The sequence below is a fragment of the Physella acuta genome, unplaced genomic scaffold (genome assembly GCF_028476545.2).
Source record: "Physella acuta isolate Inbredline_101_S28 unplaced genomic scaffold, ASM2847654v3 ptg001761l, whole genome shotgun sequence".
Classification (NCBI taxonomy): Eukaryota; Metazoa; Mollusca; class Gastropoda; family Physidae; genus Physella; species Physella acuta.
In genome coordinates, this window is record NW_026733271.1 from 88,667 (window position 1) to 115,375 (window position 26,709).

At 38.7% G+C, this 26,709-nt stretch overlaps 1 protein-coding gene across 20 annotated transcripts in view; it reads right to left on the minus strand.

Annotated features, from left to right (window-relative positions):
- Positions 1–26,709, minus strand: part of LOC131930346 (plasma membrane calcium-transporting ATPase 2) — an 86,004-nt gene that overhangs the window by 40,123 nt on the left and 19,172 nt on the right. For 11 of the 20 annotated variants that reach the window (XR_009384116.1, XR_009384115.1, XM_059286800.1 and 8 more), the window contains exons 2-4: positions 25,258–25,475; positions 20,607–20,644; positions 7,381–7,432 (exon numbers count right to left, since the gene is read on the minus strand). The gene's annotated coding sequence lies outside the window, so the exon portion shown is untranslated. Of the gene's footprint in view, positions 1–7,380; positions 7,433–9,453; positions 9,583–14,221; positions 14,362–15,066; positions 15,533–20,606; positions 20,645–21,559; positions 21,656–25,257; positions 25,476–25,678; positions 25,776–26,709 lie in introns of those variants that run through there. The other 9 variants (XM_059286784.1, XM_059286787.1, XM_059286786.1 and 6 more) reach the window with 9 other exon arrangements.

Consider the following 26,709-nt stretch of genomic DNA (forward strand, 5'->3'; position numbering starts at 1 on the left):
TACATCTGTAAGCCTACAAGCTGTGTTTATGGAGCATGTGGTATTCCTACATCCAGTGGGGTTGATTCATCCGTCCCATGGGAGCACCCGCGCATCGTGCAGGTTCGGAGTGAGCACTTATGCACCTTGGGTCTCGGGTACAGATGGGACAGCTAATTTGTCCCACCCGCGTGACGGATGTTCCCCACCCCGTCATCTGACTGATACCGATACCCCGTGTCCAACACCTCCATTGACCTACGTCTTGTATGGATGTGTTTGGCTCTCGTTACTTCATACCTTACTGCAGCCAACAAAAACAAGCTTACGAGTTTGATAGTAATTCTTATGTAGGTGCAGTGTGTTTGGGGAAGACAGCGCCTCCTACCATAAAGTTTAAAACGTGGATTGATTACATGAGGCTGGCAGAGATATATTGACAGAAACGGTTCAACATTTTGGCAATACAGGCTGGACAGGCACCGTGGGTAAATCTTGGAAAAGGTTGCCAATGGATACGTAGGCTGAGGGGAACGATCTGATCTAGAGATAGGGTGTAGAGGGATTTTTTTTAACAAACAAAAAAAAACCTTCAATATTCATGTCAGGTGCAACAGTTGTATATATCTGGAAATTTGTTTGGTTACGTGCAAAAGATTACCCTAAAAAATTTGTGACAGTAACTTATTTTTAAATAATGAATAATTCAACACATGAGATTAAATATTATAAAAAAACGGTATAGTTTGCCTCAAAGAAAATACAAATCTAAAAAAAAAAAATTGGATAGAGGTTGGAAAATAAAATGCAAATTTTGACCTTTATCATCAACGGTTGGGGTTCGGTACTTTCGTAATCAGCGACTTGTTTACATGGGACCCCTGTTTGTTGACATGGAGACGAATAATCAATACTCTCCTCCATTTTTTTCTCAACAGAACGTTTAGTAACAAATATTTCCCTCCTCTACCCCTACAGCTTTTTAAAAATTGTAAGCGTTATTGCGCACTCGCAATAAGGCATTGAAATGGTTAGGACACCAATAGCCAAATAAGACAATTCACCCACTGGTCCTTGTGATCTGTTGTCCACAGTCGAGATAGAAAAATACTAATTAGTTTTTAGAATCCCAGCTGCTCTTTTTATATTCAAGAGGGCGTGAGACTTCCCAAATCACCTCCATTTTATTGATCACGGTTGGAAAAATCTGCAGCTGACATCTCGCTGCATACCCGGTGTTCATTCAAACTGTGCCTAAACATCAACGGGTATTATGGTCGCTGCATGCCCGGTGTTCATTCAAACTGTGCCTAAACATCAACGGGCATTATGGTCGCTGCATGCCCGGTGTTCATTCAAACTGTGCCTAAACATCAACGGGCATTATGGTCGCTGCATGCCCGGTGTTCATTCAAACTGAGCCTAAACATCAACGGGCATTATGGCCGCTGCATGCCCGGTGTTCATTCAAACTGAGCCTAAACATCAACGGGCATTATGGTCGCTGCATGCCCGGTGTTCATTCAAACTGTGCCTAAACATCAACGGGCATTATGGTCGCTGCATGCTCGGTGTTCATTCAAACTGTGCCTAAACATCAACGGGCATTATGGTCGCTGCATGCCCGGTGTTCATTCAAACTGTGCCTAAACATCAACGGGCATTATGGCCGCTGCATGCCCGGTGTTCATTCAAACTGTGCCTAAACATCAACGGGCATTATGGCCGCTGCATGCCCGGTGTTCATTCAAACTGAGCCTAAACATCAACGGGCATTATGGTCGCTGCATGCCCGGTGTTCATTCAAACTGTGCCTAAACATCAACGGGCATTATGGTCGCTGCATGCTCGGTGTTCATTCAAACTGTGCCTAAACATCAACGGGCATTATGGTCGCTGCATGCCCGGTGTTCATTCAAACTGTGCCTAAACATCAACGGGCATTATGGCCGCTGCATGCCCGGTGTTCATTCAAACTGTGCCTAAACATCAACGGGCATTATGGCCGCTGCATGCCCGGTGTTCATTCAAACTGTGCCTAAACATCAACGGGCATAATAATCGCTGCTTGCCCGGTGTTCATTCAAACTGTGCCTAAACATCAACGGGTATTATGGTCGCTGCATGCCCGGTGTTCATTCAAACTGTGCCTAAACATCAACGGGCATTATGGCCGCTGCATGCCCGGTGTTCATTCAAACTGAGCCTAAACATCAACGGGTATTATGGTCGCTGCATGCCCGGTGTTCATTCAAACTGTGCCTAAACATTAACGGGCATTATGGCCGCTGCATGCCCGGTGTTCATTCAAACTGAGCCTAAACATCAACGGGTATTATGGTCGCTGCATGCCCGGTGTTCATTCAAACTGAGCCTAAACATCAACGGGCATTATGGCCGCTGCATGCCCGGTGTTCATTCAAACTGTGCCTAAACATCAACGGGCATTATGGTCGCTGCATGCCCGGTGTTCATTCAAACTGTGCCTAAACATCAACGGGCATTATGGTCGCTGCATGCCCGGTGTTCATTCAAACTGAGCCTAAACATCAACGGGCATTATGGTCGCTGCATGCCCGGTGTTCATTCAAACTGTACCTAAACATCAACGGGCATTATGGTCGCTGCATGCCCGGTGTTCATTCAAACTGTGCCTAAACATCAACGGGCATTATGGTCGCTGCATGCCCGGTGTTCATTCAAACTGTACCTAAACATCAACGGGCATTATGGTCGCTGCATGCCCGGTGTTCATTCAAACTGTGCCTAAACATCAACGGGCATTATGGTCGCTGCATGCCCGGTGTTCATTCAAACTGAGCCTAAACATCAACGGGCATTATGGTCGTGACACTGTCAAGTACACATACTTATTAAGATAGACACCGGTCCAGATACCAGTGTCAACATAAAACATGTGGCTTGACATTACACCAACATGGACACTGGTCAATAGAACTAGGCAGACAGAATGAAATATTTTCGCAAGCAAACGTTTTCTGTACAAAAATTATATGACAAAGTAACTGTAACATTGTTTCAATCAATGTCTGCTCAAAATTTATATTTACTTTCATTTTAAAATGATAATAGAGTAAATATTTTGACACATCTTTACCCCGTAGAGATGAACGTCCCTTTTGTGGTTGCTAGTGGCAGTATTTTAAGAAGTAAAAAAGTAATACTGGCATTGTAACAAGGAACCTAATTTTCATGCAACTGCCTGCTGGCTGTAGGTTACATGTAGCTGGCCACAGATTTATCTTGAAAACTTTTGTTCATGTATAGTGTTTAAATTTGTGTCAGTCAACCTGACATTCTAGCTGTCTATTTTAACGAACACGAACTTTTAAAGGAATACAATGAAGTTTTGTAATCACATAACTGAAACATCTACAATATTGTTTGTGGCAGGTATCACAATGTCTTCACCCCCCCCCCCCCCCATAAGGAAAACGAATAAGTGTGTGTATGTGCATCTGGTAAGTAGGCCTATGTGTGAATATATGCAGCAAGACAAATAGGTATGTGCGTCTGGTGAGTATGTGTGGATATATGCAGCAATACATGACAAATTGTGTATGTGCATCTAATGAGTATGTGTGGATATATGCAGCAGTACATGACATGTGTGTGGATGTGTGTGTGGATGTGCATCTGGTGAGTAGGCCTATGTGTGAATATATGCAGCAAGACAAATAGGTATGTGCGTCTGGTGAGTATGTGTGGATATATGCAGCAATACATGACAAATTGTGTATGTGCATCTAATGAGTATGTGTTGATATACGCAGCAATACCTGACAAATGTGTGTATGTGTGTATGCATCTGATGAGTATGTGTGAATATATGAAGCAGTACATGACAAATTGGTATGTGCATCTGGTGAGTATGTGTGAATATATGAAGCAGTACATGACATATTGGTATGTGCATCTGGTGAGTATGTGTGAATATACGCAGCAATACCTGACAAATGTGTGGATGTGTGTGCATCTGATGAGTATGTGTTTGTGAATACATGCAGCAGTACCTGAAAAATGTGTGTATGTGCATCTGATCAGTATGTGTGGATATACGCATCAGTACATGACAAATTGTGTAGGTGTGTGTATGTGCATCTGGTGAGTTTGTGTGGATACATGCAGCAGTACATGACAAAAAAAAAAACAACACAAGACGAGCTAGATTAGCCGCCATCAAGCACGAGGCTGTTATTTGTTGAGACGAGACCTACTCGTGTGGATACATCCAAGTAATAAAACCGACTCAAGCTTTTTATCGACCTTAGTCAGCCGTCATGGCTGTTCTTTAACGGCGGATACAAAGAATCGGAAACACGCAGTTGGAACTGGAGAAACGTCTACCTCTATAGATATTTCCTGTATCTTGTCAAAGAATTCAGTATTTCGATACATCAAAGCTAACGGTAAGATAAAATGGTGAATTTAAAAAATCAAAGTTTTGTTATCTCCGTCTTACAACTACAAGTGACGTGGGAGAAAATACTCGATACCACCCAGGGTTAAAGGATAAATCTGTGTCCGCGTAAAGATATGTAAGGAACTGAGTGTAGAGAATGCAAAAATCGATGCCACTTGATGCCTGCCTACATCGTTCTAGGCATTAAAACAAGCGAGGGTACAGCTACGTGTGGTACAGTCAACTGAGGGATAGCAATGTTCTAGGCATTAAAACAAGCGAGGGTACAGCTACGTGTGGTACAGTCAACTGAGGGATAGCAATGTTCTAGGCATTAAAACAAGCGAGGGTACAGCTACGTGTGGTACAGTCAACTGGGGGATAGCAATGTTCTAGGCATTAAAACAAGCGAGGGTACAGCTACGTGTGGTACAGTCAACTGAGGGATAGCAATGTTCTAGGCATTAAGCGAGGGTACAGCTACGTGTGGTACAGTCAAATGAGAGATAGCAATGTTCAAGGCATTAAAACAAGCGAGGGTACAGCTACGTGTGGTACAGTCAACTGGGGGATAGCAATGTTCTAGGCATTAAAACAAGCGAGGGTACAGCTGCGTGTGGTACAGTCAACTGAGGGATAGCAATGTTCTAGGCATTAAAACAAGCGAGGGTACAGCTGCGTGTGGTACAGTCAACTGAGGGATAGCAATGTTCAAGGCATTAAAACAAGCGAGGGTACAGCTACATGTGGTACAGTCAACTGAGGGATAGCAATGTTCTAGGCATTAAAACAAGCGAGGGTACAGCTACGTGTGGTACAGCCAACTGAGGGATAGCAATGTTCTAGGCATTAAAACAAACGAGGGTACAGCTACGTGTGGTACAGTCAACTGAGGGATAGCAATGTTCTAGGCATTAAAACAAACGACGAATATGATACAGGTGAAGCAGGCAACGGTAGACTAGCAACCTAGGCAAAGTTGTAAGAACTACAGACATAATTTGCATTAAGTGTTTACACTTGTATCAACATTTAAACACACCAAACATGGGGAACAGAAAGATAACCAGATACTAAACCTGGTGTAGAGAACGATAACCAGATACTAAACCTGGTGTAGAGAAAGATAACCATATACTAAACCTGGTGTAGAGAAAGATATCCAGATACTAAACCTGGTCACAGAAAGATATCCAGATACTAAACCTGGTATAGAGAAAGATAACCAGATACTAAACCTGGTGTAGAGAAAGATATCCAGATACTAAACCTGGTGTAGAGAAAGATATCCAGATACTGATACTAAACCTGGTCACAGAAAGATATCCAGATACTAAACCTGGTATAGAGAAAGATAACCAGATACTAAACCTGGTGTAGAGAAAGATAACCAGATACTAAACCTGGTGTAGAGAAAGATAACCAGATACTAAACCTGGTGTACAGAAAGATAACCAGATACTAAACCTGGTGTAGAGAAAGATATCCAGATACTAAACCTGGTGTAGAGAACGATAACCAGATACTAAACCTGGTGTAGAGAAAGATAACCATATACTAAACCTGGTGTAGAGAAAGATATCCAGATACTAAACCTGGTCACAGAAAGATATCCAGATACTAAACCTGGTATAGAGAAAGATAACCAGATACTAAACCTGGTGTAGAGAAAGATATCCAGATACTAAACCTGGTGTAGAGAAAGATATCCAGATACTGATACTAAACCTGGTCACAGAAAGATATCCAGATACTAAACCTGGTATAGAGAAAGATAACCAGATACTAAACCTGGTGTAGAGAAAGATAACCAGATACTAAACCTGGTGTAGAGAAAGATAACCAGATACTAAACCTGGTGTACAGAAAGATAACCAGATACTAAACCTGGTGTAGAGAAAGATATCCAGATACTAAACCTGGTGTAGAGAAAGATAACCAGATACTCCACACTAGAACTGGCGCAATATATAGGAAAAACTTTCAAGATACATTTACCATATAGATAAATGAAATTTCACGTCAGTAAAAGATCTAATTCTCTACCTTATGTCAAATTGTGAGTAATTTCCGTTGACCGGAAGTAGTAATTTACGCTATTTCCGATTTCTCAAAAAAAAAACGCATGTGAATTTATATAGGTACTAATAATATTCTGCACTATTATACACATTGTTTGGCGCTAAGAGATTCTATTCTATTTTAAAAACTTTAAGTATTTAAAATGGATTTAAAATCATGTCTATATCCCGAGTTGCTATCCCCCGCAGTGTATTATAAGAATATTCGAGAAAGTTTAGGGTAGATCACTCCGGTTTATTTAACGATGGGTCTTAAAGATGTTGAAGGGAATCGTGTTTTTTATTGTAAACTTTGCTGTAACCGTCAGAAATGTAAACAGCCCGATTATTTTTAAAAAAAAATACTTTCAACATACATTTGACATAATATTAATTTTACCAATAAAAGTTGCTTTAGTAAGATAACACGTGTACTTTTTAAAAAAGCCACTCTTACTAGTCTTCCTCTCGGTAACAAGAATGTTTTCTCCAAGCGACGACAGCAACCATGTTAATCAATTAAGTGGGGGGAGATAATCCAGACAATATTCTAAAGAGGGCGAGTGTTCACAAGGTCTTGCTCCCAGAGTGGCCAAGTAATAATGGCCGTATTAGTGGAGGTGTCAAAGTGCGATACTGTGGGACCGTGGTCGACTTGGTGTCAAGCACAATCAAAATCTTGGACCTATTTGGGTTGACCAATACTCATGGGCAATGTTTTAGCTCAGACTAAGAAATTTGGTAATGACATATTGAGTCTCCGGGAGACTTTTTTTTTTGGCTTCATAAATTGTGTGTGTGTAACCATTAAAGTGCTCTCTTTCTCTCTCTCCAAGAGGGGAGTTGTCGAACTAAGGACAAGGATAACAAACTTTTTAAAAAGTTTTATTTTCTAGAACATATGTGTCAAAAACTTACTGATCTGGAATCAAAGTCCAAGTACTGGAAATCATGCAGGGCGTTGGTATATCTGTGGAGGATACGTAATTGGATTGGTAAGAATCTAGTCAAGTCAAGCATGACTACTGACCTGGGAAGCCAGGTCACGCAGGGTAAGCTTGTTTGTTGCATAGACTCGCTTACTCACGGCAGTTCGCTGGCTTTGATCTAAGGATTATCTTTAGCTGCAGGTATGATGCAACAAATATGGTTGTCTTCAGTTAAAAATTAACAGTGATAAAACACAAGATTTCAATACTAAAACTGTTTGGCACACTGTAAGCTGCCTCCTACCGATATGCCTGTGCACATGTCTTTAATCAATGGCCACTTCATTCGGACACACACAACCACACTGACAACCTCAAGTGTCGCATGAAATTCAAGGGTAGGCGCACAATACACACACACGTGTCTAAAGCTTCACGCTTCGAACCCTCATTTATCAAATACAGCATATGTTCAATCGTTAGCTCGATACATTCACCAATTTTTACATCTATGTACGCCAGTAAGGCGTATCAAAGCTGGGATTTTCACTAGTTTAGCCCTCACCATAACAAGGCATGACAAGGAAGTGACGTGTCGGTGTTACGGAGTATTTCAGTCCAGCGAAGAAGATCCGTTTGACTGAACGAATATTGGTTACTGTACAAGTAGATACTATCCGCCATTGGATATAGAACTAGTTCTTTTATGTATCAGGCAAACCAAGGCTATGGAAAACATGATCTAAATGTCCGTCCCAAAACCTCTCATGCGATTTAAGCCATGCCAGGAGAGAGATGCGGGCTTCCCTCCAAGACCACCTACACAGGTAGAAACCGACACAGTGTTTATGTGCTACGCGAGGGGGGAGTAATGTGCTAAGCGATGATGCGCGTGAGACGGTGGGTAACGTGTGTAGCTATTTCACACCACCATATTTATAAATTACCACATGATTTTCTAATTAACGATAACACTTTTAATCTAACATAATTAGAACGTAAGTCAACAGCACCATTAGGCCCTAGCAACTGCAATACCAGGGCTAATGAACCAGCTCTACAGGCTGGCACGAGGGAGAAAAGTCGCCCCAGGTGGAGACGACTGACCCTTGTCGTCACACAGACATTCAAAGTGTCCGAGACGCCGCCTAGGGCGAGTACTGCCACCGTCACCTTTCACTGGGTGCCAGACGAGCAAAAATAGCAACCATAAGTTTGCCAACACCAGCTTAACTCCAGCAAAGAGCGACCAGTTGGGGCCAGGGCAGTAGGTACCGTACGAGAAAACGGATAGCTCAAAGGGAATCGATATCGACCAGCCAACTACAGAACATCGCTAAGCTAATGCATGCTGACCAAGTACGGTATCCTATGCCAATCGGCATCGAGGCCACATTTGGAAAACCTTAACCACCCCTCTCTTCCCTCCCCTCTCCACGACCACCACCCACCCATTAGCGTGTTGATCAAGGCCTGGGCTATTTATAATATCCTATCGTATTTAGGCTGGCCCAACGCTTGAATAATTTATTACTTGGATCTAGCGACCAAACAACCACAATACATATTTTAAACGATAAAATAGACACGAGGGATTTTTAGAAACAACACACGACACGCCTACTACTAGCACCAACCCAAACACACAACACGGCATCGGGTAGAGGGTAAACAACTTCTTATCGGTATCAGCTTTCCACATCAAAGCTCGTATTTCACATAGAAACACATGTTAAGGCATACTCTATTCATAATCTTTTCACTGTGTAAGTCGACTTACTTAAGCCTTACAATTTGACTCATATTTTTCTGTTTTTCTATAGCCCATATGTTATCTGTATGTATAAATTTATTGTTCGTTCTGTGTCGTGTAATGCCATTTAAGTGACATACTGGTCCTTAACGCCATACCTTACAAGCTACAACTTTTTCTAGCTCTACCTACTGGGATAAAACCAAGCACATGTCATAGGAACAAAAATAACCGCAGGTAAGAAAATAAAAATCGCTTGTAGAAAAGACGCAAGCAAATGTTTATGGAAAGGAAAGAAACTTGACCAACCTTCTAGTGGCCCCCACTCATTCAACGACTAAATCCAAGATGAGAGGAAATAATCCGCACGATTTAGGGTTACAAGTAACACGGCAAGTAAGCCGGCACAGCATCTCGCTGGATTACACGGACGGCAGGTGAGAAAGTGCTTGGCATCTAACGGCACAGACACACCATTCTACTCACAGGAGCGCATGCGTGCTCTGCTTCCATTAATACTACTAATAAAAAGGGTGTAGGTGAGCAGTCTTAACAACGTACCTACAGTGTTGGTGCAAGGATGCATAGCATGTGCAGCATGAGAAAAGACAACACTTCGTCTTGAAATCAACAAGTAGCAAACACTTAACAGGCAACTCTTAACCGCGACTTTAAAAAAACAATATGTAAAGAATGTTGACTTTTTATTGATGCAATTTAAACAGTCAGATAAATGAAGAAAGCTATTGAAGGTTTTTAACTGTGATATAAGGTGGTGATTGCGAACTGGAAGGCGAAGATTTGTATGGGGAGGTGGGTGATGATACAGATTGGATAGGTAGATTAAATCTAGACTCAACAAAGGAGGAGAGTAATTTAAGCTTGTAAATTGCGAGGGGTAGGGAATTAACAAACGACTTAAAAGTTTGGGATTTTTTTCTTCTGGAAACTGACTAAATCCATTTTTTCTACCACAAAAACGTGAGCTAAAGCTCACACTTTGCCAGAGATAATGAATACGTGTTTCTATATTGGACAAACTCCAAATAAATACCCCTTAGCCTCTCCTCCAAGAAAATCTTACGGGGGTAGACAAGTGGAGGCAAACTGTAGGTTCACTTCTCTTCAAATTTAGTGACTCGAACTTCACACGTTGCCAGGTAGAGGGTCTACCCGGCAACACATTACCTTGGATATGACCGATATGTACAAGGATCATCTAGACAAAAGTATACAGACAATGTAGAGAGCAAGCCGGCGGGAACCGAGCGTGGTACAGCATGCCATGTGCGAGTACAGTGCCAAAAATACCAAACATACTAGCGCCAGGTTTCGCCAGCCTGGCTGTAAACACACATTTCCTACACAGACTAGGCCAAACAGAGGAACCGGTGGGAAAATAGAGGCCTTCATTTTATACACAGGATTCATTTTACACATTTAATGCAAGACGCGTAGAATATTAATTGGTAAACACAGCAGTATTAAAAGTAAAAGACTTAAATGTTTGTGAACACTTTCAAAAACATTCAGGAGAAGGATGAACTACCCATTTACCTGGACAAGCTATAGCGGGAAACGCATTCAGCTATTTTACCTGTACAGCCAGCTAGATTTTTCAAACGGACGCATTCAGCTATTTTACCTGTACAGCTAGCTTTATTTTTTTTAAACGGACGCATTAAGCTATTTTAACTGAACAGCCAGCTAGATTTTTCAAACGGACGCATTCGGCTATTTTACCTGTACAGCCAGCTAGATAGAGTAGGTAACTAATTTACCTGCACTACAGATGGAGCAAGCAACACACGTCTCAAGACTGACGCACTCAACTAATTTACCTGTACAAAAGACAGAAGCAGGTAGCACGTCTGAAAGCTGGTGTATTTAACAATTTACCGATACAACAGACACACAGGCAGCACGTCTGAAGGTCAATGCCTTCAACATATTCACTCGCTGATTCTTTTCATGCTTGAGATCACTCATTCATCAAATTGTTACAGTCTAGTGGACAAAATGTGCCAGTAACGATGTTCATCCTGTAAACTCACTTTAAGCGGAAGTAAAAAAAAAAATATTTTTAATCAGACAATTTAGCAGGTACAAGAAGGGAGAAATCTTCCAGTTACCTAATGATATCTCCAGAATTTACAAAAGAAAAGAGAAGAGAAGGACGCGACTCCCTGTAAAAAGTTTTTACTGTGAACTACTGTTGCATGCAATGTACCATGATTTGAACACAAATCCATTCAGCATGTATGCTGGGACTATAACTTCAAACAATTTAGAAGGCACTAATTGAAACCACGGATCAGGTGGCTGATTGCTGAAGGCTTCACTAGTGTAAATACTAGGGTAATTGACCAATCGAAACGAGAACAATCATGTGATCTACTCCTGATTCACTACGTGACGTCAAAACGAGAGATCGATATTTCTAGCTGTCCCTTGGCAACTCTTATTGGCGTGGCATTATTTTTTCAAACAGCCCGTTTGTGTATTAATGATACCTAGTTTTATATCGTTCGCGCCTTTAATAATAATCACGCTTATAAACAGCTCAACTGCTTTACTTATGTTTGGCATACTCACCACTAGCAATTCTGTGATAAGAAAATAAGATCTGAAGCCAAAGAAATGAATTGATCTGGCTAAGTGTAAAAATATGTTATCACCCCCAACAGCTTCAATAGAACTGCGTATTTCCTATACTGGTAACTCGGCGCGTATTGATTCCTCGTCTATTCTAGTCCATATATTTAAACAAATATCTGGAATCGAGGTATATTATGTTCAAACAAATTAGCCATATAGAGATATTGATATAGCTATTTTGTTTTCTTCTTTAGACTATTAGCCAGGGTGTCAATTAACTTGGTTCCTAGTTTGATGGAATGCTAGACAACACACGGACGTCATTGTATGGATCGATGCAACAAGGAGTGGAGCCTTGTGTACTACGTGTTAACTAGTGGGCCGACCTCGAGGAACAGCCGTGGGATAACGCTAACATCAATACGGGGACAGCGTTACAGGGTAGCGGGAAACAAATGTTCGGAGATAGCAGAGAGATAGATAGCTGCAAACACTGGCGGCTTGTATTGATTGCAGCGTCTCAGGGCCGGGAATAGACGCACACGATGCGATGACCCCCGCCTATCGATCAGACTAACAACCTCCGGTGCCTGATACAAGACCAAATCTAGTAATGAGGGACCCTTGTTTAACCCATTCTCGCGGCTTTCCGTGACGGTCCAACACTAAACCTCTATGGAAAATATGGACGACCCCCCCCCCCCCCCCCATAGAACAGAGTACATTATTACCTTCAAATAAACCTACCCGTGACCTTCAAAACTCACCAGCTGTAAATTGGGGCAGACTAATGAGCACTGTATTGCTATTATGAATGAGTAATAAAATGGCTATACGGACTCACTAAATGTGTGTGTAGTGTGAAAGAGTTGGCTAATTGCTGCTAGACCATAGGGTGAGGCATGAATAATGCTTATTTCCTCCCCATACACACAAGGCGTCCTGCTAACAGAAAGTTGCTCCACCGCTATTCTATGACCTTCATCAAACGCCTATTAATACGAACAGTTGACGCGAGCCATTTGCTTTGGACCCATGTACATTCGTTTCTAGTTGAAGTGCAGTAGGTTATTGTTCCTGATACTACTCGAGTATCTAATAATGTCTATAGTGTATAGTTTGGTGCTAATGACTGAGCTAATAGCAAAACATTAGCAGCTTTATAGTTCTCCAATCCTAGTAGTCGTGTTACTTATAACAACTGCACGTTTTACACGCCCAACATTTAAGAGATCAAATTTAAAAAAAATAAAAAGTGAATAATATTCATCTAAGAACGAACATTTTTTTTATAAAAAGAAAATTGAAACATAAAATAATTGTAACAAAATGAATACAGATTGAAATCAATACGATAGTTATAAAGTATAGTTCTTAAAAGTGTATCCAATGGCCAAGCCCCTCATTTATTTTTTTAAACGGGTCTAAGCCATTATAAAAGATATTGACAGGGATTTTTTTCCCCAACACAGCGACAATCTCAGACTGGGCAGAGTATCGATTCATGGACCAGCTATCATTTTCTCTACAGAAATCGATAGAGGCTCTCGGTAAGTAGACAGCCTAGGTGGGGAGAACATCCTACATGTCCAAGTGTGTGTCCAGCAGAGGCAATCGCTAGGTCCTGTGCTATCTATCTACTTTCTGATATACAAACAAGGTTGACTTTTGGAGCCAAGCGTGTCACTACAACTACCATTGTTACCTAGAAGGGGCAATCTCTACAAAGTGAATCATGATCACATTTATACAACACTTGGGCTCGTGTCTAGCAGCGGTGGAAGTACGCAGTTGCTGGGTGATAGAGCAATATTGCCATGGCTTATTTCACTCGGGAGACTTAAGCTAGAATCATGTCAAATGTAGACTATGAAATGACAAGAGACAAGTGGTCACGAAAGGGTTTCGTATCTTAAAGCTTTATATAGATACCAATGCAAACACTGAGTCTGAGCAGTGCCAATGGGACTTGAGAAAGGGGGGGGGGGGGGGGGGGAAGCTTACAATAACTGAGTGCATGCATACATTCAGATTATGTGATACCTGTGCCTTTAAATTACATCAAAATATTTACAAGTAGACGTACTTGATGTTTTTTTTTTCAAGTATCCATAACACTTTACCTAACCCCAGCCCTAAATCAAAACTTGAACCCAATATTTAGCAGTTTAATTATGTTTTGTTATGTCTACGTTTTCATTAAATGTATTGTTACCGTTAACTTTTCACCTATATTATACGGCAAATTATAAACAATTCACAAACAATGCAAGCCAATTAGTTACAGAAAACTGTGTGAGTCTTGGCATTCATGTGTGTTGTGATTACATGTAACGTAGTTCCGCTTTTTCATTTCACACAATGCTATTTCAAGCATAAGGGCTAAGATGTGTTTATGCATTGCTTATGTTTGCCGTATTACCATAATAATACAAAGACCTAACAGCATTAACGTATTCGGAAACAGGTCATGCCTTACCCCATTTGACATTTTATATCCAAGCAACTTTTCAATGAATATTCAGTTAAAAACTATAAAGACAAAAAACAAATAGCCATAATACAGCAGCAGCTCCATTCACATACAAAACTGAATCTTTTAAAACAACTACATTACCAACTAGAGGTAGTTGAAAATAACATTTCGCACTTAAGTGTTGTATGGTGCAAGCTGGTTGGTTCACAAATGCGAATGTGAACGGCGTGCACGCATTTTTTTTTAAATTGGTTGTTGCAGTAGATATTGTAGAGGGGTTTAACATTAAAGACGAGGGATTCAGCAACTGTAAAAAGAAACTCTAGATCTTTATACAACAGATTCAGAAGAGGTTAATTTTAGACAATTAGGTTTAAAAACACACAAATTGAGGAGATTTGAAAAACATCACAATAGGCATTATTTCTTTCAGATAAACACTGTAATAAAAATAGTCCTGATTTTTTGTTAGTGTACTCATAAGCTTCAAGTAAATAGCTGAAACTATTTACTTGCAAACATGCATTCATGTAGTGAATGTAAACAGAATTTATCGCAACAAAGCATTGATCTGTAACAAATTTAAGGTATTGTAAAACACAAGATTGTAAATGCTCATCTCCATGTCGAACACGTTTATTGCTGTTCCAGTACACGTTAAATGTCTCGTCGTGTCTGAACACTATCAGCTTGAGCACCTTGTTATCCACCTGTTCGTAAATTCAAGCTCACGTTAAAAAAGTCAACCGCCAGATAACAAAACCATCTAGCAAAATCGGTTTCAAAAATTGATCATGACATTTTTTAAAACAAGAGCATTTTTTTAAAAAAAAAGGTAGAATACTCACACAGAAGAAGCTATCCACATACTATATTGTAAGTTCCCAAATGTAATAATTACGCACACAAAACCTATAAAATGTGAAATGGTTTGAAGAGATGCGTCAGTTTCTGCACTCAGTGATAAACGTTCAACATAGAATGTATCCAACAACAAGTGGCTGTCTTTGAAAGAAAAGAAAAAACAGTTCACTTGACTCAATCCACAAGCTAGCTAGCACAAACTAAAGTTGGATGGTCAAGTTCTATATGGTGCTAGCAATAAGGCAAGACATGCCATCAACAGACCAATGCAGAAGGCAATCTTGCTCAATAGGGAGGCCTGTGGAAGCGGATGACTAAGGCCTGATGCAGTGGAACCACTATGTGGATGACGACGATCAAGCCGAGCAGAGAGGGCAGACACCTAGAAAAGTAGAATTACTATGGCGGCGATGACGTAAAGGGGAAGGGGGTGTCTTCTGAATCAGCCGGTAGGACCTCCTCCCCCGTATCAATCAAAACACAAGCAAGTCATTAGTGTGTTCGTCAGTGTGCTCGTAAGTGCTGAAGCGAAAAAGAATTGAGAGAACGGAGGAGTAGCGTATCTGATGCCGGGTGGGCTGGGCAAGGCGGTTTCGCCAGCACGCGTAGTGCTATTGGCTAGCCCACGACTATTGATCATATTCCCCCCTCCCCCTATCATCTAAGGTTAGATGAAATTACTTCATACACCGCCGTTGTTTTTTAACTCAACTTACATTTATCTAAATTCAGTTTGTAAGGAAAGTGGGGCGGGTTTGTGTCAATTATTTTTACTGGTCAATAAAGAGAAAATGTGTTGTGGAGCGGGACTGACTACAACTACAACACACACCCAAATCCCTAGGCCGATTTGAAACAATGACTGCAAAAAGGTTGTGGAAGAGAGAAAACAAAAAGGCAAATGAATATTTTTGTTCCAACAAACGCTGGCTATGGCTCACACAGGATGTCATTACGTTACAATAGGTGGGGTGCTGTTGGCAGAAAAAATTACGCCATAGACAGTACCTCGGGGAGGAGAAGCGCGGGAGCTTCACGTGAGGAGAAATTATGCTGAGTTTATTACCCTTAATTTTCACTGTAGCTGGCTAAAGAGATTTCACCAAGTGCTAATTTAAAAGGTTTGCATGTTCTGATAGTTATGTGCAATGCAATTTGCCTAGGCTACTAAGCATCATTCAATATTTAAAAAATAAAATCGACATTTTCATTTATATATTTTTTTACAACACATCACTTAGGAGTTTATGTTGGGCTACATGTGCTTGCCATAATAAAAAGAATGTGTCCATTAAAATCTTTAGATTGGTGTCGATGTTTAAAACAATTATGTATGCATGTATTGTGTTTGATGAAATTAAATTTACGTAGTATTGTTTAAGCAGATATACAATGAAAAAGAATATTTTCTTTTTTTTTTTAACACACGCAATTTTTATAAAAAACTGTAGACTAAGGGCAATAACTCGTCAAACGTTAACATCGTTTAATGAAATCAGTAGTCTTACTTTTTTCAGCCTTTTAATTACAGTTTTTTTTTTCCAACTAAAACTGATTTACTCTAACTTCCGATAAACTTTCAATATTTAGTTTTAAATATGGGTTAGCTTTTATTTCGTAATATTTTTTCAGCATTATTCAAAATGCTTTATGCAATGGGTAGTTAAAAACATTCAGTTAGCCTGTGTTTCTTTAACGTGGTTTTCATGAATGCCAGTCTATTAAGTCGAGGTTGCGGACCAGCAGCTTTACAGACAAGATATATGTAAACGTGCGGGAGATAGAAAAAAAAAGGTGGCTTGAAATCCAATTTGTATTCTGCCCCTGGAAACTGCAAGGTATTGGGAGAAGAAAAAAACACCGGCTGGCCGGCCGTATTTTATAAAATTCGTCACAAGAAAGGAAATCAATTCAAGGTTCACTTAGCCAGGCTGTACTGACCACCGAAGGACCGTAATACGAACATGAGATGGTTCTTTATAACGTACCAGCCAGTTCATCAACACCAGCAAGTTTCATTAGTCAGCGATACGCCCACTGCTGGTTAGACGAACTTTGTAACTAACATTTTGTTCGCATCAAACAATGACTAACACATGCACTGGGTAAGGCTGAATATAGCTTGGTGCCTAATCAGAGTGAGTGGGTTGTGAGTACTTTCACATCACTAAGGCACTAGACTTCAAACACTAAACATTCAAACAAAAGCTACCGTTTTCATCACCAGAGCTCTGAACAGCACGCTTTAAAATAGCTTCTGTCAAACGAATGTGTAGTGCGAGACATAATGTTTAAAGGCTAGCGATTCATCTTCTGTTGACAGTGGTAAATCTATAAAATAGTAGATAATGTCAGTCTTCCATTGATTTTTTTTTTTATCCAGCAGTGGATGCGCTTTAGGGAATGAGAAAAATAAAGGGCTTGTGAGCAAACAGTTGAATTGTGTGGCTGGATGGCCTGCTGTTTGTACTGCTACTTGAATGATAAGCTGGCCAAGGTAGTGTTGACTGACAAATTAAGTCGCCTTACATTTTAGCGGCCTAAGTGTATGTGGCGACCTGTTGTATAGCTAGCGGACACGCGTTTAGATAAGATACAAACAACTGATTTGTCAAATACTTACCTCCTCTTAAGACGATGGAATTTCAACTATGTTTTTTTTTTAAATCGAGGATACCAGCAAGATTACGTAAGCAGACAACTCGCTGGAAATGTTTTTGATATTAGCAGTTATCACGCCTTTATCAGCGGAGAACACGAAGAGACAAACAGTACACATCGTTCCTTTACTTATTTTTATAATGCGAATACAAATGCTTTGGGAATAAAATACGCTATATAGGATGGCGTGCTAGGAAAGAAATAAAAAAATCTATGACAATAAATGTGTATGATTTTTCTTTAACATACACATTGCACATACGTCATTGCACTAAGGCCCTTCTATAGCTATATTTATTCCATAGATATTGTCACCGATGTTAAATCTTAAACGTTACTGATGTAAGTAAATGCTTAAAGGCAAATGACTATAGCTCATTGAGTCACTGTATCGCAGATTCATAAATCAAAAAAGTTGTAAATTGAAAAGATTTCCCTATAAAATGTTGCATTTTGCTATGGGCATCTGCAAAACAAAGTCTTATAATTATCTATTTTGGACAAACACTAATCTTTCTCGTGAGAGAATAGCGGTTCAATGAATATAAATTCAGTTCAAGCCTTACGAGCGCAGATAAATATACCGATCCACTTTAGCACTTATTGATTTCTCCATGTTGGTGTGCTTGTACGTGGAGGGAATCTATTTTATACTCGGCCATTACGGCCTGAGCGAGGGGGAATAACACGTCTATGTTGAGATTCTGTGGCTTATTTTCTTTCAAGATAACACTTTTCAATATACGTTTTAAATGATGAAATTAGTTTTCCGCGTTGTAATTCAATGTAGAATGTTCAACTAAAACTTTAATACAAATTTGAAATAGGTGATAATTTTTAAAAAATACTGTATTTGAATGTCATTTTTTTTTTATATTTATTTTAAACGGAACATGCAAGACGCACATAGAGACAACACTGTCAGTGAAAAAGATGGCACAGAGTAGCAGACATTGCTCACACTGGCACTAATGTCATGTCATATGTCATATAGAGAGGCGAGGGTGGGGGTGGATCTGATAATGTCCCGCAGCATTAAGTTTTAATTACAACCAGAACTGACAAAAACAATTAGAAATAGAAAGTGTGTTTACGTTTCATTGCATAAACATGCAAGAAAGGTGTAATTTGAAGCTCGATTATATATTCTATACAGAAAGGAATGGCCCAAGTTAAAACCAGAGGTCATCAAGTTCAGGTAAAGGCCAACTCCCAATTATGCAAAAACTCAGTTGTAAACGAACGTTTGATGATCATTAACACAATAACAAGTTTGCCAGCTAAATTTTTCATGGGTGAACGATAATTAATAAAATCGTACGTGCAAGCACACGTGTAAGATAAAAATAGCCTTGACATTTCATGCTTGTACAAGCACAGTTATAGAATTTTATCAGCCAACTCTTCCGATTTTTGTGGCCTTAAATACGACTTTTAAAATTTATATATAGATAACTTTTGATTCAGTACAAGCGGGTTGGGATTTGCAAGTGGAGGGGTTGTAAACACTTTTTAAAAAGTCTTTCAATCAGTGAGTAACATAAAATGTTAAATTAATCAGTTTTAATAAGCTCAACACATCTTACATAACGAATTGAGTTCGTTGTAAATACAAGCCATAGTACCTGGACTTTCAAGTATTCTAAAAAAAATATTTCACTTTCTGTTTACTTTCTGCTGAAGAAAATTTTGCGTGGCTATGTGCCTTGACTTATATTTTTTCTCTCTTAAAACTCCATGTACAACATACACAGACCCAGCTAAACTAAGGTTTCTTAGTCACGGCCAATAAGTAAAGTAAGTAAAACGAGAATGGATGAGAACGGTGAGAATGGATGGTAAGAAAGAAGGTGAATGCTGGAAATGGAACCCACAAGTTAACAGCATTATCGACTTTGTGGGCAACGTTTTTTCATCAGTATTTGTAATCGATTGGGTTGCTTCCCTTCCACGATGGCTGATGTCAAAGGAGGACAACCCAATTGGTACAGTTGGAAATCCAGACCAATTTACTGATATTTTTTGTGGGGTTGGGGAGATGGTTACCTTAGAACTTGATGCTCACAGTATACCTATACAATCGCAAATCTAAGGGAGAAGTAATGGTATAAATATGGATTAACGTGTTAAAGGTGTAGGATTATTTTCTTTAAAGCCTGTCTTCTCTGAGCTACCAATAAAATTAGGGGGTTAGAACATTATTAATATATTTAAGTTAAGGTGTTTAATTGCATATATAAAAATGCAATATGAGCCTTAATGTACATTTGGAATAAATTTAATACTTTTGCTTTTAATTTATTGTAATATTATAAATCACTAAGCACGATTCTTCCCCCCCCCCCCCTCTTTGTCTTACCTTGAATAATGATTTACTCTTCACTTTATTGTTGATTAATTAGAAACTCTCAACACAAAAAAAAAAACTCCGAAAATGTTTGGTAAAATAAAACCAACAAACCAAATTATTTTTAAAGACCCTCTGGGAAAAAACAACAACCCAATGACCTATAAGCTAAGAATTTAGCTGTCGTAAGACTTCGCCACAAGACATTACAGAATGGAGAAGTCACACATAATCTATAGCATGGGGCTTTTGATGGTTTCACCAGGGCGTCCTAATCTCAGGTCTACTTTTACAGGGTTTCCTCTTAGTTGAGCGGTAAAGGGGGCGGGATCGCCTTGATGAGCCCAGGGTACAAATACATGCTATTTAAAGAACAAACACGCCGACTTGCTTCATCTGCTCACGTGAGGTGTGAGCGCTGTGTGGTGTAACGCGCAGGTAAGACGTTATCGCTACAATATGTCAACGTTTCAAACACTAACTTATTGCTCAGAATAAAAAGGGCGCAAAACTTACCTAGAGCATAATATGACTATGAGTACAATGAAATGAACCTGGAAAGATAGAGAAAAAAGAAGTGATTTTAAAACAGGGAAGGAATACTACGATTTCTAAATATAAAAAAATTATCTCCCCTAATTGTTTCATATTCCCCCGCCGTTTTTTCCGTTTTAACGATTTTATGGTCTGTTGATCTTACTAAACAGACAACCCCACTTTAAACAAGGTCGTCGAGATAGTCAACATTGTGCTTGAGGTGGTAGGACCAGAAGAACCACCGCCACACACTGCAGCACGTCTATTCTCGTTTCCAACACTCAATGTTTGGATTAGATTGTGTAACCGAATCATAACTTGTTTCATTCTACAATGATTTATTTATAGCTACTGGGTTCAGGAGAAATATTTGTGGTCTTTTTCATCTGAATGAAACGAAAGACGAGTTAAAAAAGTGTAAATAGTAGTGTCAGGCACACCCCCACAATATGGATGACTGTACAACTAGTGGAAATATTTTCACCAGCTCTAGAATGTGTCACGGAATTTTTAGTGGTAAACAAAAACAGCGATTGGTATATAAGAAAGCTGTGTAGCTATGGCGGTGGAACTCTAGTGACGGGACTGTTAGTTTGGTTTACATTATGTCCGTTCCATACACCTTTTAACAAATATATTTTAAGTAAACATTGTGAATTAACATAAAGGGGATTTTTTAACAAACAAACCAAGTAGCAAAACAAGGTCTGAAACCAGTTACACTAATGCACTACTTAAAAAAGCAAAGCTTGTTAGTGTTTTAGGAAGCCAATTGATACAATGGTTTGTATTACTATAACGCAATCAAGAAAAATGCAAACTTAAGATACATACAGTATACATCAGAAAACTAGATTCAGATGTATATAACGTCGCCAAGAAAACAAAAATGTAGTAAGTGTCCTTATACAACAAACCAAGCCAAACCCTACCGGATTGTAAACGAAACAGTTAGGGCAAGCCTAACAGCTTATTGTTGCAAAGATCTCCGCCATTACGCTAAGGCTATTTGTAAACGTAATTCTAAACCTACGCCCTGACTAACACACTGAAGATGTGCTTAAGTAACATATAGTCCCGCCTACTTACGGCTGAAAGACAATTTGACCCCCACCTGTAAGCAAGAGCATTCATGCGGATCGGGTTTAATTACTTCATTACAGTTACTTGAGTTACTGTCAAGCATTTTGTAAACAATATTTTAATATTGTTTTATAATTCAACGTGAATTTAGTTGATGCCGGTAGTTATTAATAGCCTACTTCTATACATCGAAGCTCTATACTATCCTGTAAATGGCCTTGTTGATGTTTCTCAAACTGAGGTGACCGACCCTCTAAGACATGACAATTAGTTATAAGGTATTTCTTCGTAAAAAACGGCATGCATGTTCTTTAAAAAAAAATTAAATAATTATATTGTATTTAAAAAAAATAACCCTAGTGTATTTAAACCAGCTTGAAAAGACAAGCCTAGAGTGTGTGAAGAAAGACTGCTACATTACTAGCATGCTAGATTGTGACACGTTAGAAACTAAACAACACACAACACTCGCTAAAAGATGTGTCAATCCAAACACCATACACCATGCGGCTCTAAAAATAGACGCGTTGTTTAAAAAGTGACTCATGGTTATTTCGTGCTAAGAAGCTTGCAAACGCTTTCCCCTTCGGCACAACATAATGCTTATTTTCTATAGCCAAAACTGCACTGCACCATTAAGCAAGTTTGATCATATTGAGAGCCAAAAGAAATATTACGGATAATCAGGGTTATTTTTTTTAGGACTAAGCAACAGGTTTGGTATGGCATATGGTAAGATACACGCACTAATCTCGGAGGTTTACACTAGTTGTTCTAGTAACTGAAAGGAACACGACTTGGCTAAATTCCAGATTTTCACCTTTGTTTTCCTTTCTAAATATTTACGTTTTGGTTGAGTTCAATAAACCTAGTGCATTTTGCGGTTTTAAAAAGAATGTACGCACACAAGATTTCAAGCCGATACACCGTAATTAACATATCCAACTGAGAAGTGATTACAAGTAATTATTAGGATGGCGTATTATCTCTTCACGTGATCGTAATTCACTTGAACGTCTCACCGAGCTAAACACATGTTTGAACAGCTTTAAGGATGCGGCGAGCAGGACGAGAGATGGTACACGACTAATTTACTGCATACAGGCGGAGACCTCAGCCTACACACAACAGATAGTCAACAGATCAACCAATTAACCAACTCAATTTGAAACATAAGACGAAATCATTTCTTCCAGGATATAATTATGACCCTATTTTTTTTTAAAAATGGGGTGAAAACATGATGCCTTAGGGACGTTTAAAATAGAACCAGTACTGAATACAACGCCTATGGAGACGACCGGCGGGGTGAATCCAGATTTCATCTCCTGTTTAGCTTATATTCACCCTGTGATTAATGCAAGATGTGTAAAGAAATACCCCTAGTCTAGCGACGATAAGACCACGAACAGGGCCCTAAGTAAACACCGTAAATCCTTTATAAAGTTCTTGAGAATTAAAAAAAGTGTACTATCGCGTGGGCTTTTTCCATCCTGCAATTTTTAAGAAAACCCGAATAAGTGAATTGTAACTGAAAAAAAAAATCCTATTGGTGACAGTGTCTAGCATGACGAAAGATCTAACCAGAAAGTGTTATTAAATGAACTGCACAAAAATAAATCATTCAAATATAATGCTGTGAATTGCGTACTACATTCAAAGAGCCATGCATTATGTGCAGACCGATGGGAAAGTCTATGGGCGAGTAAGATTCTACAAGTGGAAAATTGGTATCAGACACATCAAATAAAATGTCGGGAATCTCGGAATATCTTAAGCTCCGATCGATTTTTATCGATTTTCGGACAAGGGTGGTGGAAAAGAGCCAGGGGCAAAGACTTTTTTTTTTGTTGAGTCATTTAATGATCTGAGAATATTAGCTTTGTGAGTAAACACAGGCCTATGTACAGCTCTAGGATCGGCAAGTTGTGCACTTGCCTACAGTGACAATGGGTGGAGCAGAGCAGAATCAAGTCAAACGTTGGATCAAAAGATCAACAGTGGGCTTGTATTCTGGTTTGTACTCAAGTTATCCCTACTTGATTTAGTGGGAGAAAATATTTCCAAAAGTTTTAGTAAATAAGAACAAGTATGTCAAGCTGTATAATTCTTGTATGATTCTTACACAACCACAGTATATCAAACTAGCTTTTAAGTTTTACTTTTTCTTAAAGCATTGCCTAACATTGGGCTCTTCCAAAGTAAAGAGTGTTAGATTGTTGGTGGTAATATGACATTAGATAAGGGCAGGTTTGGGGATCAGTGTAAGGATTAGGGCTTTGAGTCTAGTTGAGATAGGATTTCTGTTTATTTTAGCAAGTAATAGTTTTCAGTTTACAATTAGTAACTAAACAACCTTTTTTTAAACTATTAATTAAAGAGGCACTATTATTACATGAAAAATCCCCATCCACCCCATCAGTTCTAGGGATACAAAAGATAGACTAATGCTACCATTACACTACTTACAGCTGTAGTGAGACCAGAAACCACTAATAACCACTTATAATGGCATACAGCTACTCCCATCTTAGTAATATAACCATATACTACTAAAGTACATTCTAAATAATGTAAGAAAAAGTTGTCCTTATTTAGGTCTGGGGTGAGAAATGAAGGTTAATATTCTAAGTACTGAGTTTAGATAAAAGAAGTATGCACTCTTAGAAGAAATAAAATGTGTCGCACTTTATCATTAGACAACAAGATGATGGGAAGGCTGACTCCAAAGATTTTATCAATAGCAAATGTGAATCACATAAGGTAATGTTTAACCCAAACTCCTATGACATGACTAAGGACTACTAAATGAAACATTTAGCTAATTAGAAATGCCCGTCTGGTTCAACCATGAACAACTCTGCTATAATGTCATTCCCTTCCAAAAGATTACAAGAGAAAGTGGATAGTGAAAAGTCACAGCTTATTAAATTTCACTGCATGTGTATCTAATTAATTAGACACAAGTCCATGGTCTATTGTCGTAAAAAAGACAATGATACCAATGAACCCTAGTACATTGTATATTACACATCAAATGTACTATAAATTGCATGGGATATGTTATTATCTTTATTTTAAAAAAAAACAACAGTGAATGTCCAGATAATTTTTACCCCTAGGCTGTTAGGATTTCACAACACAAAGTTTTAATGGACCATAGTTCACAGACCTTAGTTTATATCACAACAACACAGGAATTGGAACATTTGGGAGGGGAGAGGGGTGTCTTTAAGTACATGCAGCAGATCAATACATACAAGGTGACTAAATACTAGGTGCATGTAATGCTTCCTGTACTACAGAGGGGGAGAATGATTGAAGCCAGATTAAAGTTACACAAATACAAAGTACAATTTATTTAAATCTAGGCTAATGAGAACCTCGATTTTCTCTTACTAGGATTAGTATGTTACAAGATAATCATTTAATGAAAACTTAATCTTTTAATTTACTAAGGCTTTATTTTAATTAAATAAATTTGTTCCCCGTTAGTTAATTTATATTTTTTAGTATGTTGTAAAAACAAAATAAAACACAGGCTTACTTCTTAAACTGAGCAGAGCAGCAGAAAATCCTAATAGCAGTGTATCTCCTTACAGGCCAGGAATTCAACAGCAGCCAGGTAGAAAATACCTCATAACAATGTGATGTAATGTGTGTGAAGAGTGAAGCAGTTGACAAACCCTGGGTCCTTTATGATGTAAAGGCTGTGTAAACGTCTATAAAGATGGTCTGTTTGTCAGGGTACCATCCTCACAAAATCTGTTGGGAAAAAAAAAACATGATAGAATTTTTATTTAAACCATTAAACAAAATATATAAATATCTAATCAAGAGATGGGTAAAAAATTAATTAAATGGCACAAATCTAAATTTTCAAAATAATGAAGACAACTTTAACAGAATCAATGAGATCCACAGAAATAGTACTAACAACAATAACCACTGCTTATCTGAAAACTAACCAAGTTAATAATATCCGACCAAACATAGGGAACACAATCACACAAGTGCTAGAGTAAAACTACTACAACTTTAACAGACATCCGAATAAGAACACAGATTTTATTATTCTAGTATATGTATTTTTTTAAAAAAGGGATCAAGTTCCACAGTAATAAAACTATTTTTAAAATATGTCCCAGATTTTATCTTAAACAGAAGCATAACTGATAATTTTAATTTAACTCAAGTAGTAATAAAAGTGTATTTTTAGATAACTTGTACAAACAATATGATAAACATTATGATCTATCTAGAAATAGACTTATAGGTTGCACACAGTAGAATTTAAAATAGCACTTAAGCTATTGAGGCTTAGGAACATAATCTAAAAATAAAGTACTTTACAGTGTACTGTAAACAGACTGAAGTATGGACACAACACTAGACAATATAGAGCAGATTGCTTTACAGGATACATTTTTCCTATCTCTCACATCAGTGATAAGGAATCAAGCCATAAATTATTGGACGAATGTGAAATTTATAATCAAGCCAGAAATGGCTTTTATAGTTTACCTTCTGGAAATTAGGAGGATAGTGACACTACTTTAACTATTTATAGTATATTATAGTTCAACTCAATAGCAAATGCAATTCTAGAAGCAGGATATTTTTGAAACAGTAAATTAAAAACTGCTATTTCTGGTAATCAAATCAATGGTGAACTTAACTAACCATATGTTTCAGTCAAAAACTTGTCAAAAAGCATCAGAAATATAACATAACTGTAAATACTAAAGGCAGCCAAACTGGCCATACTCTTGTCAATTATATTCTGTCCCACAAAAAAAAACCTTATGAGCTACAGATTTTCTCTTTAGTACACAAGTAGCCCTCTCAAAAATCATTAGAAATACCCATCATATCTAATGAGTACTCTTCTGGCATTGTAGTGTCAGGCTATCTTGGCTCGAAAAATGTGTTAGAGACTGTCATTTTTTTTTGGGGGGGGGGGGGGGGGGGGGGGGGGGAGGAGAGACAGTGGGAACTG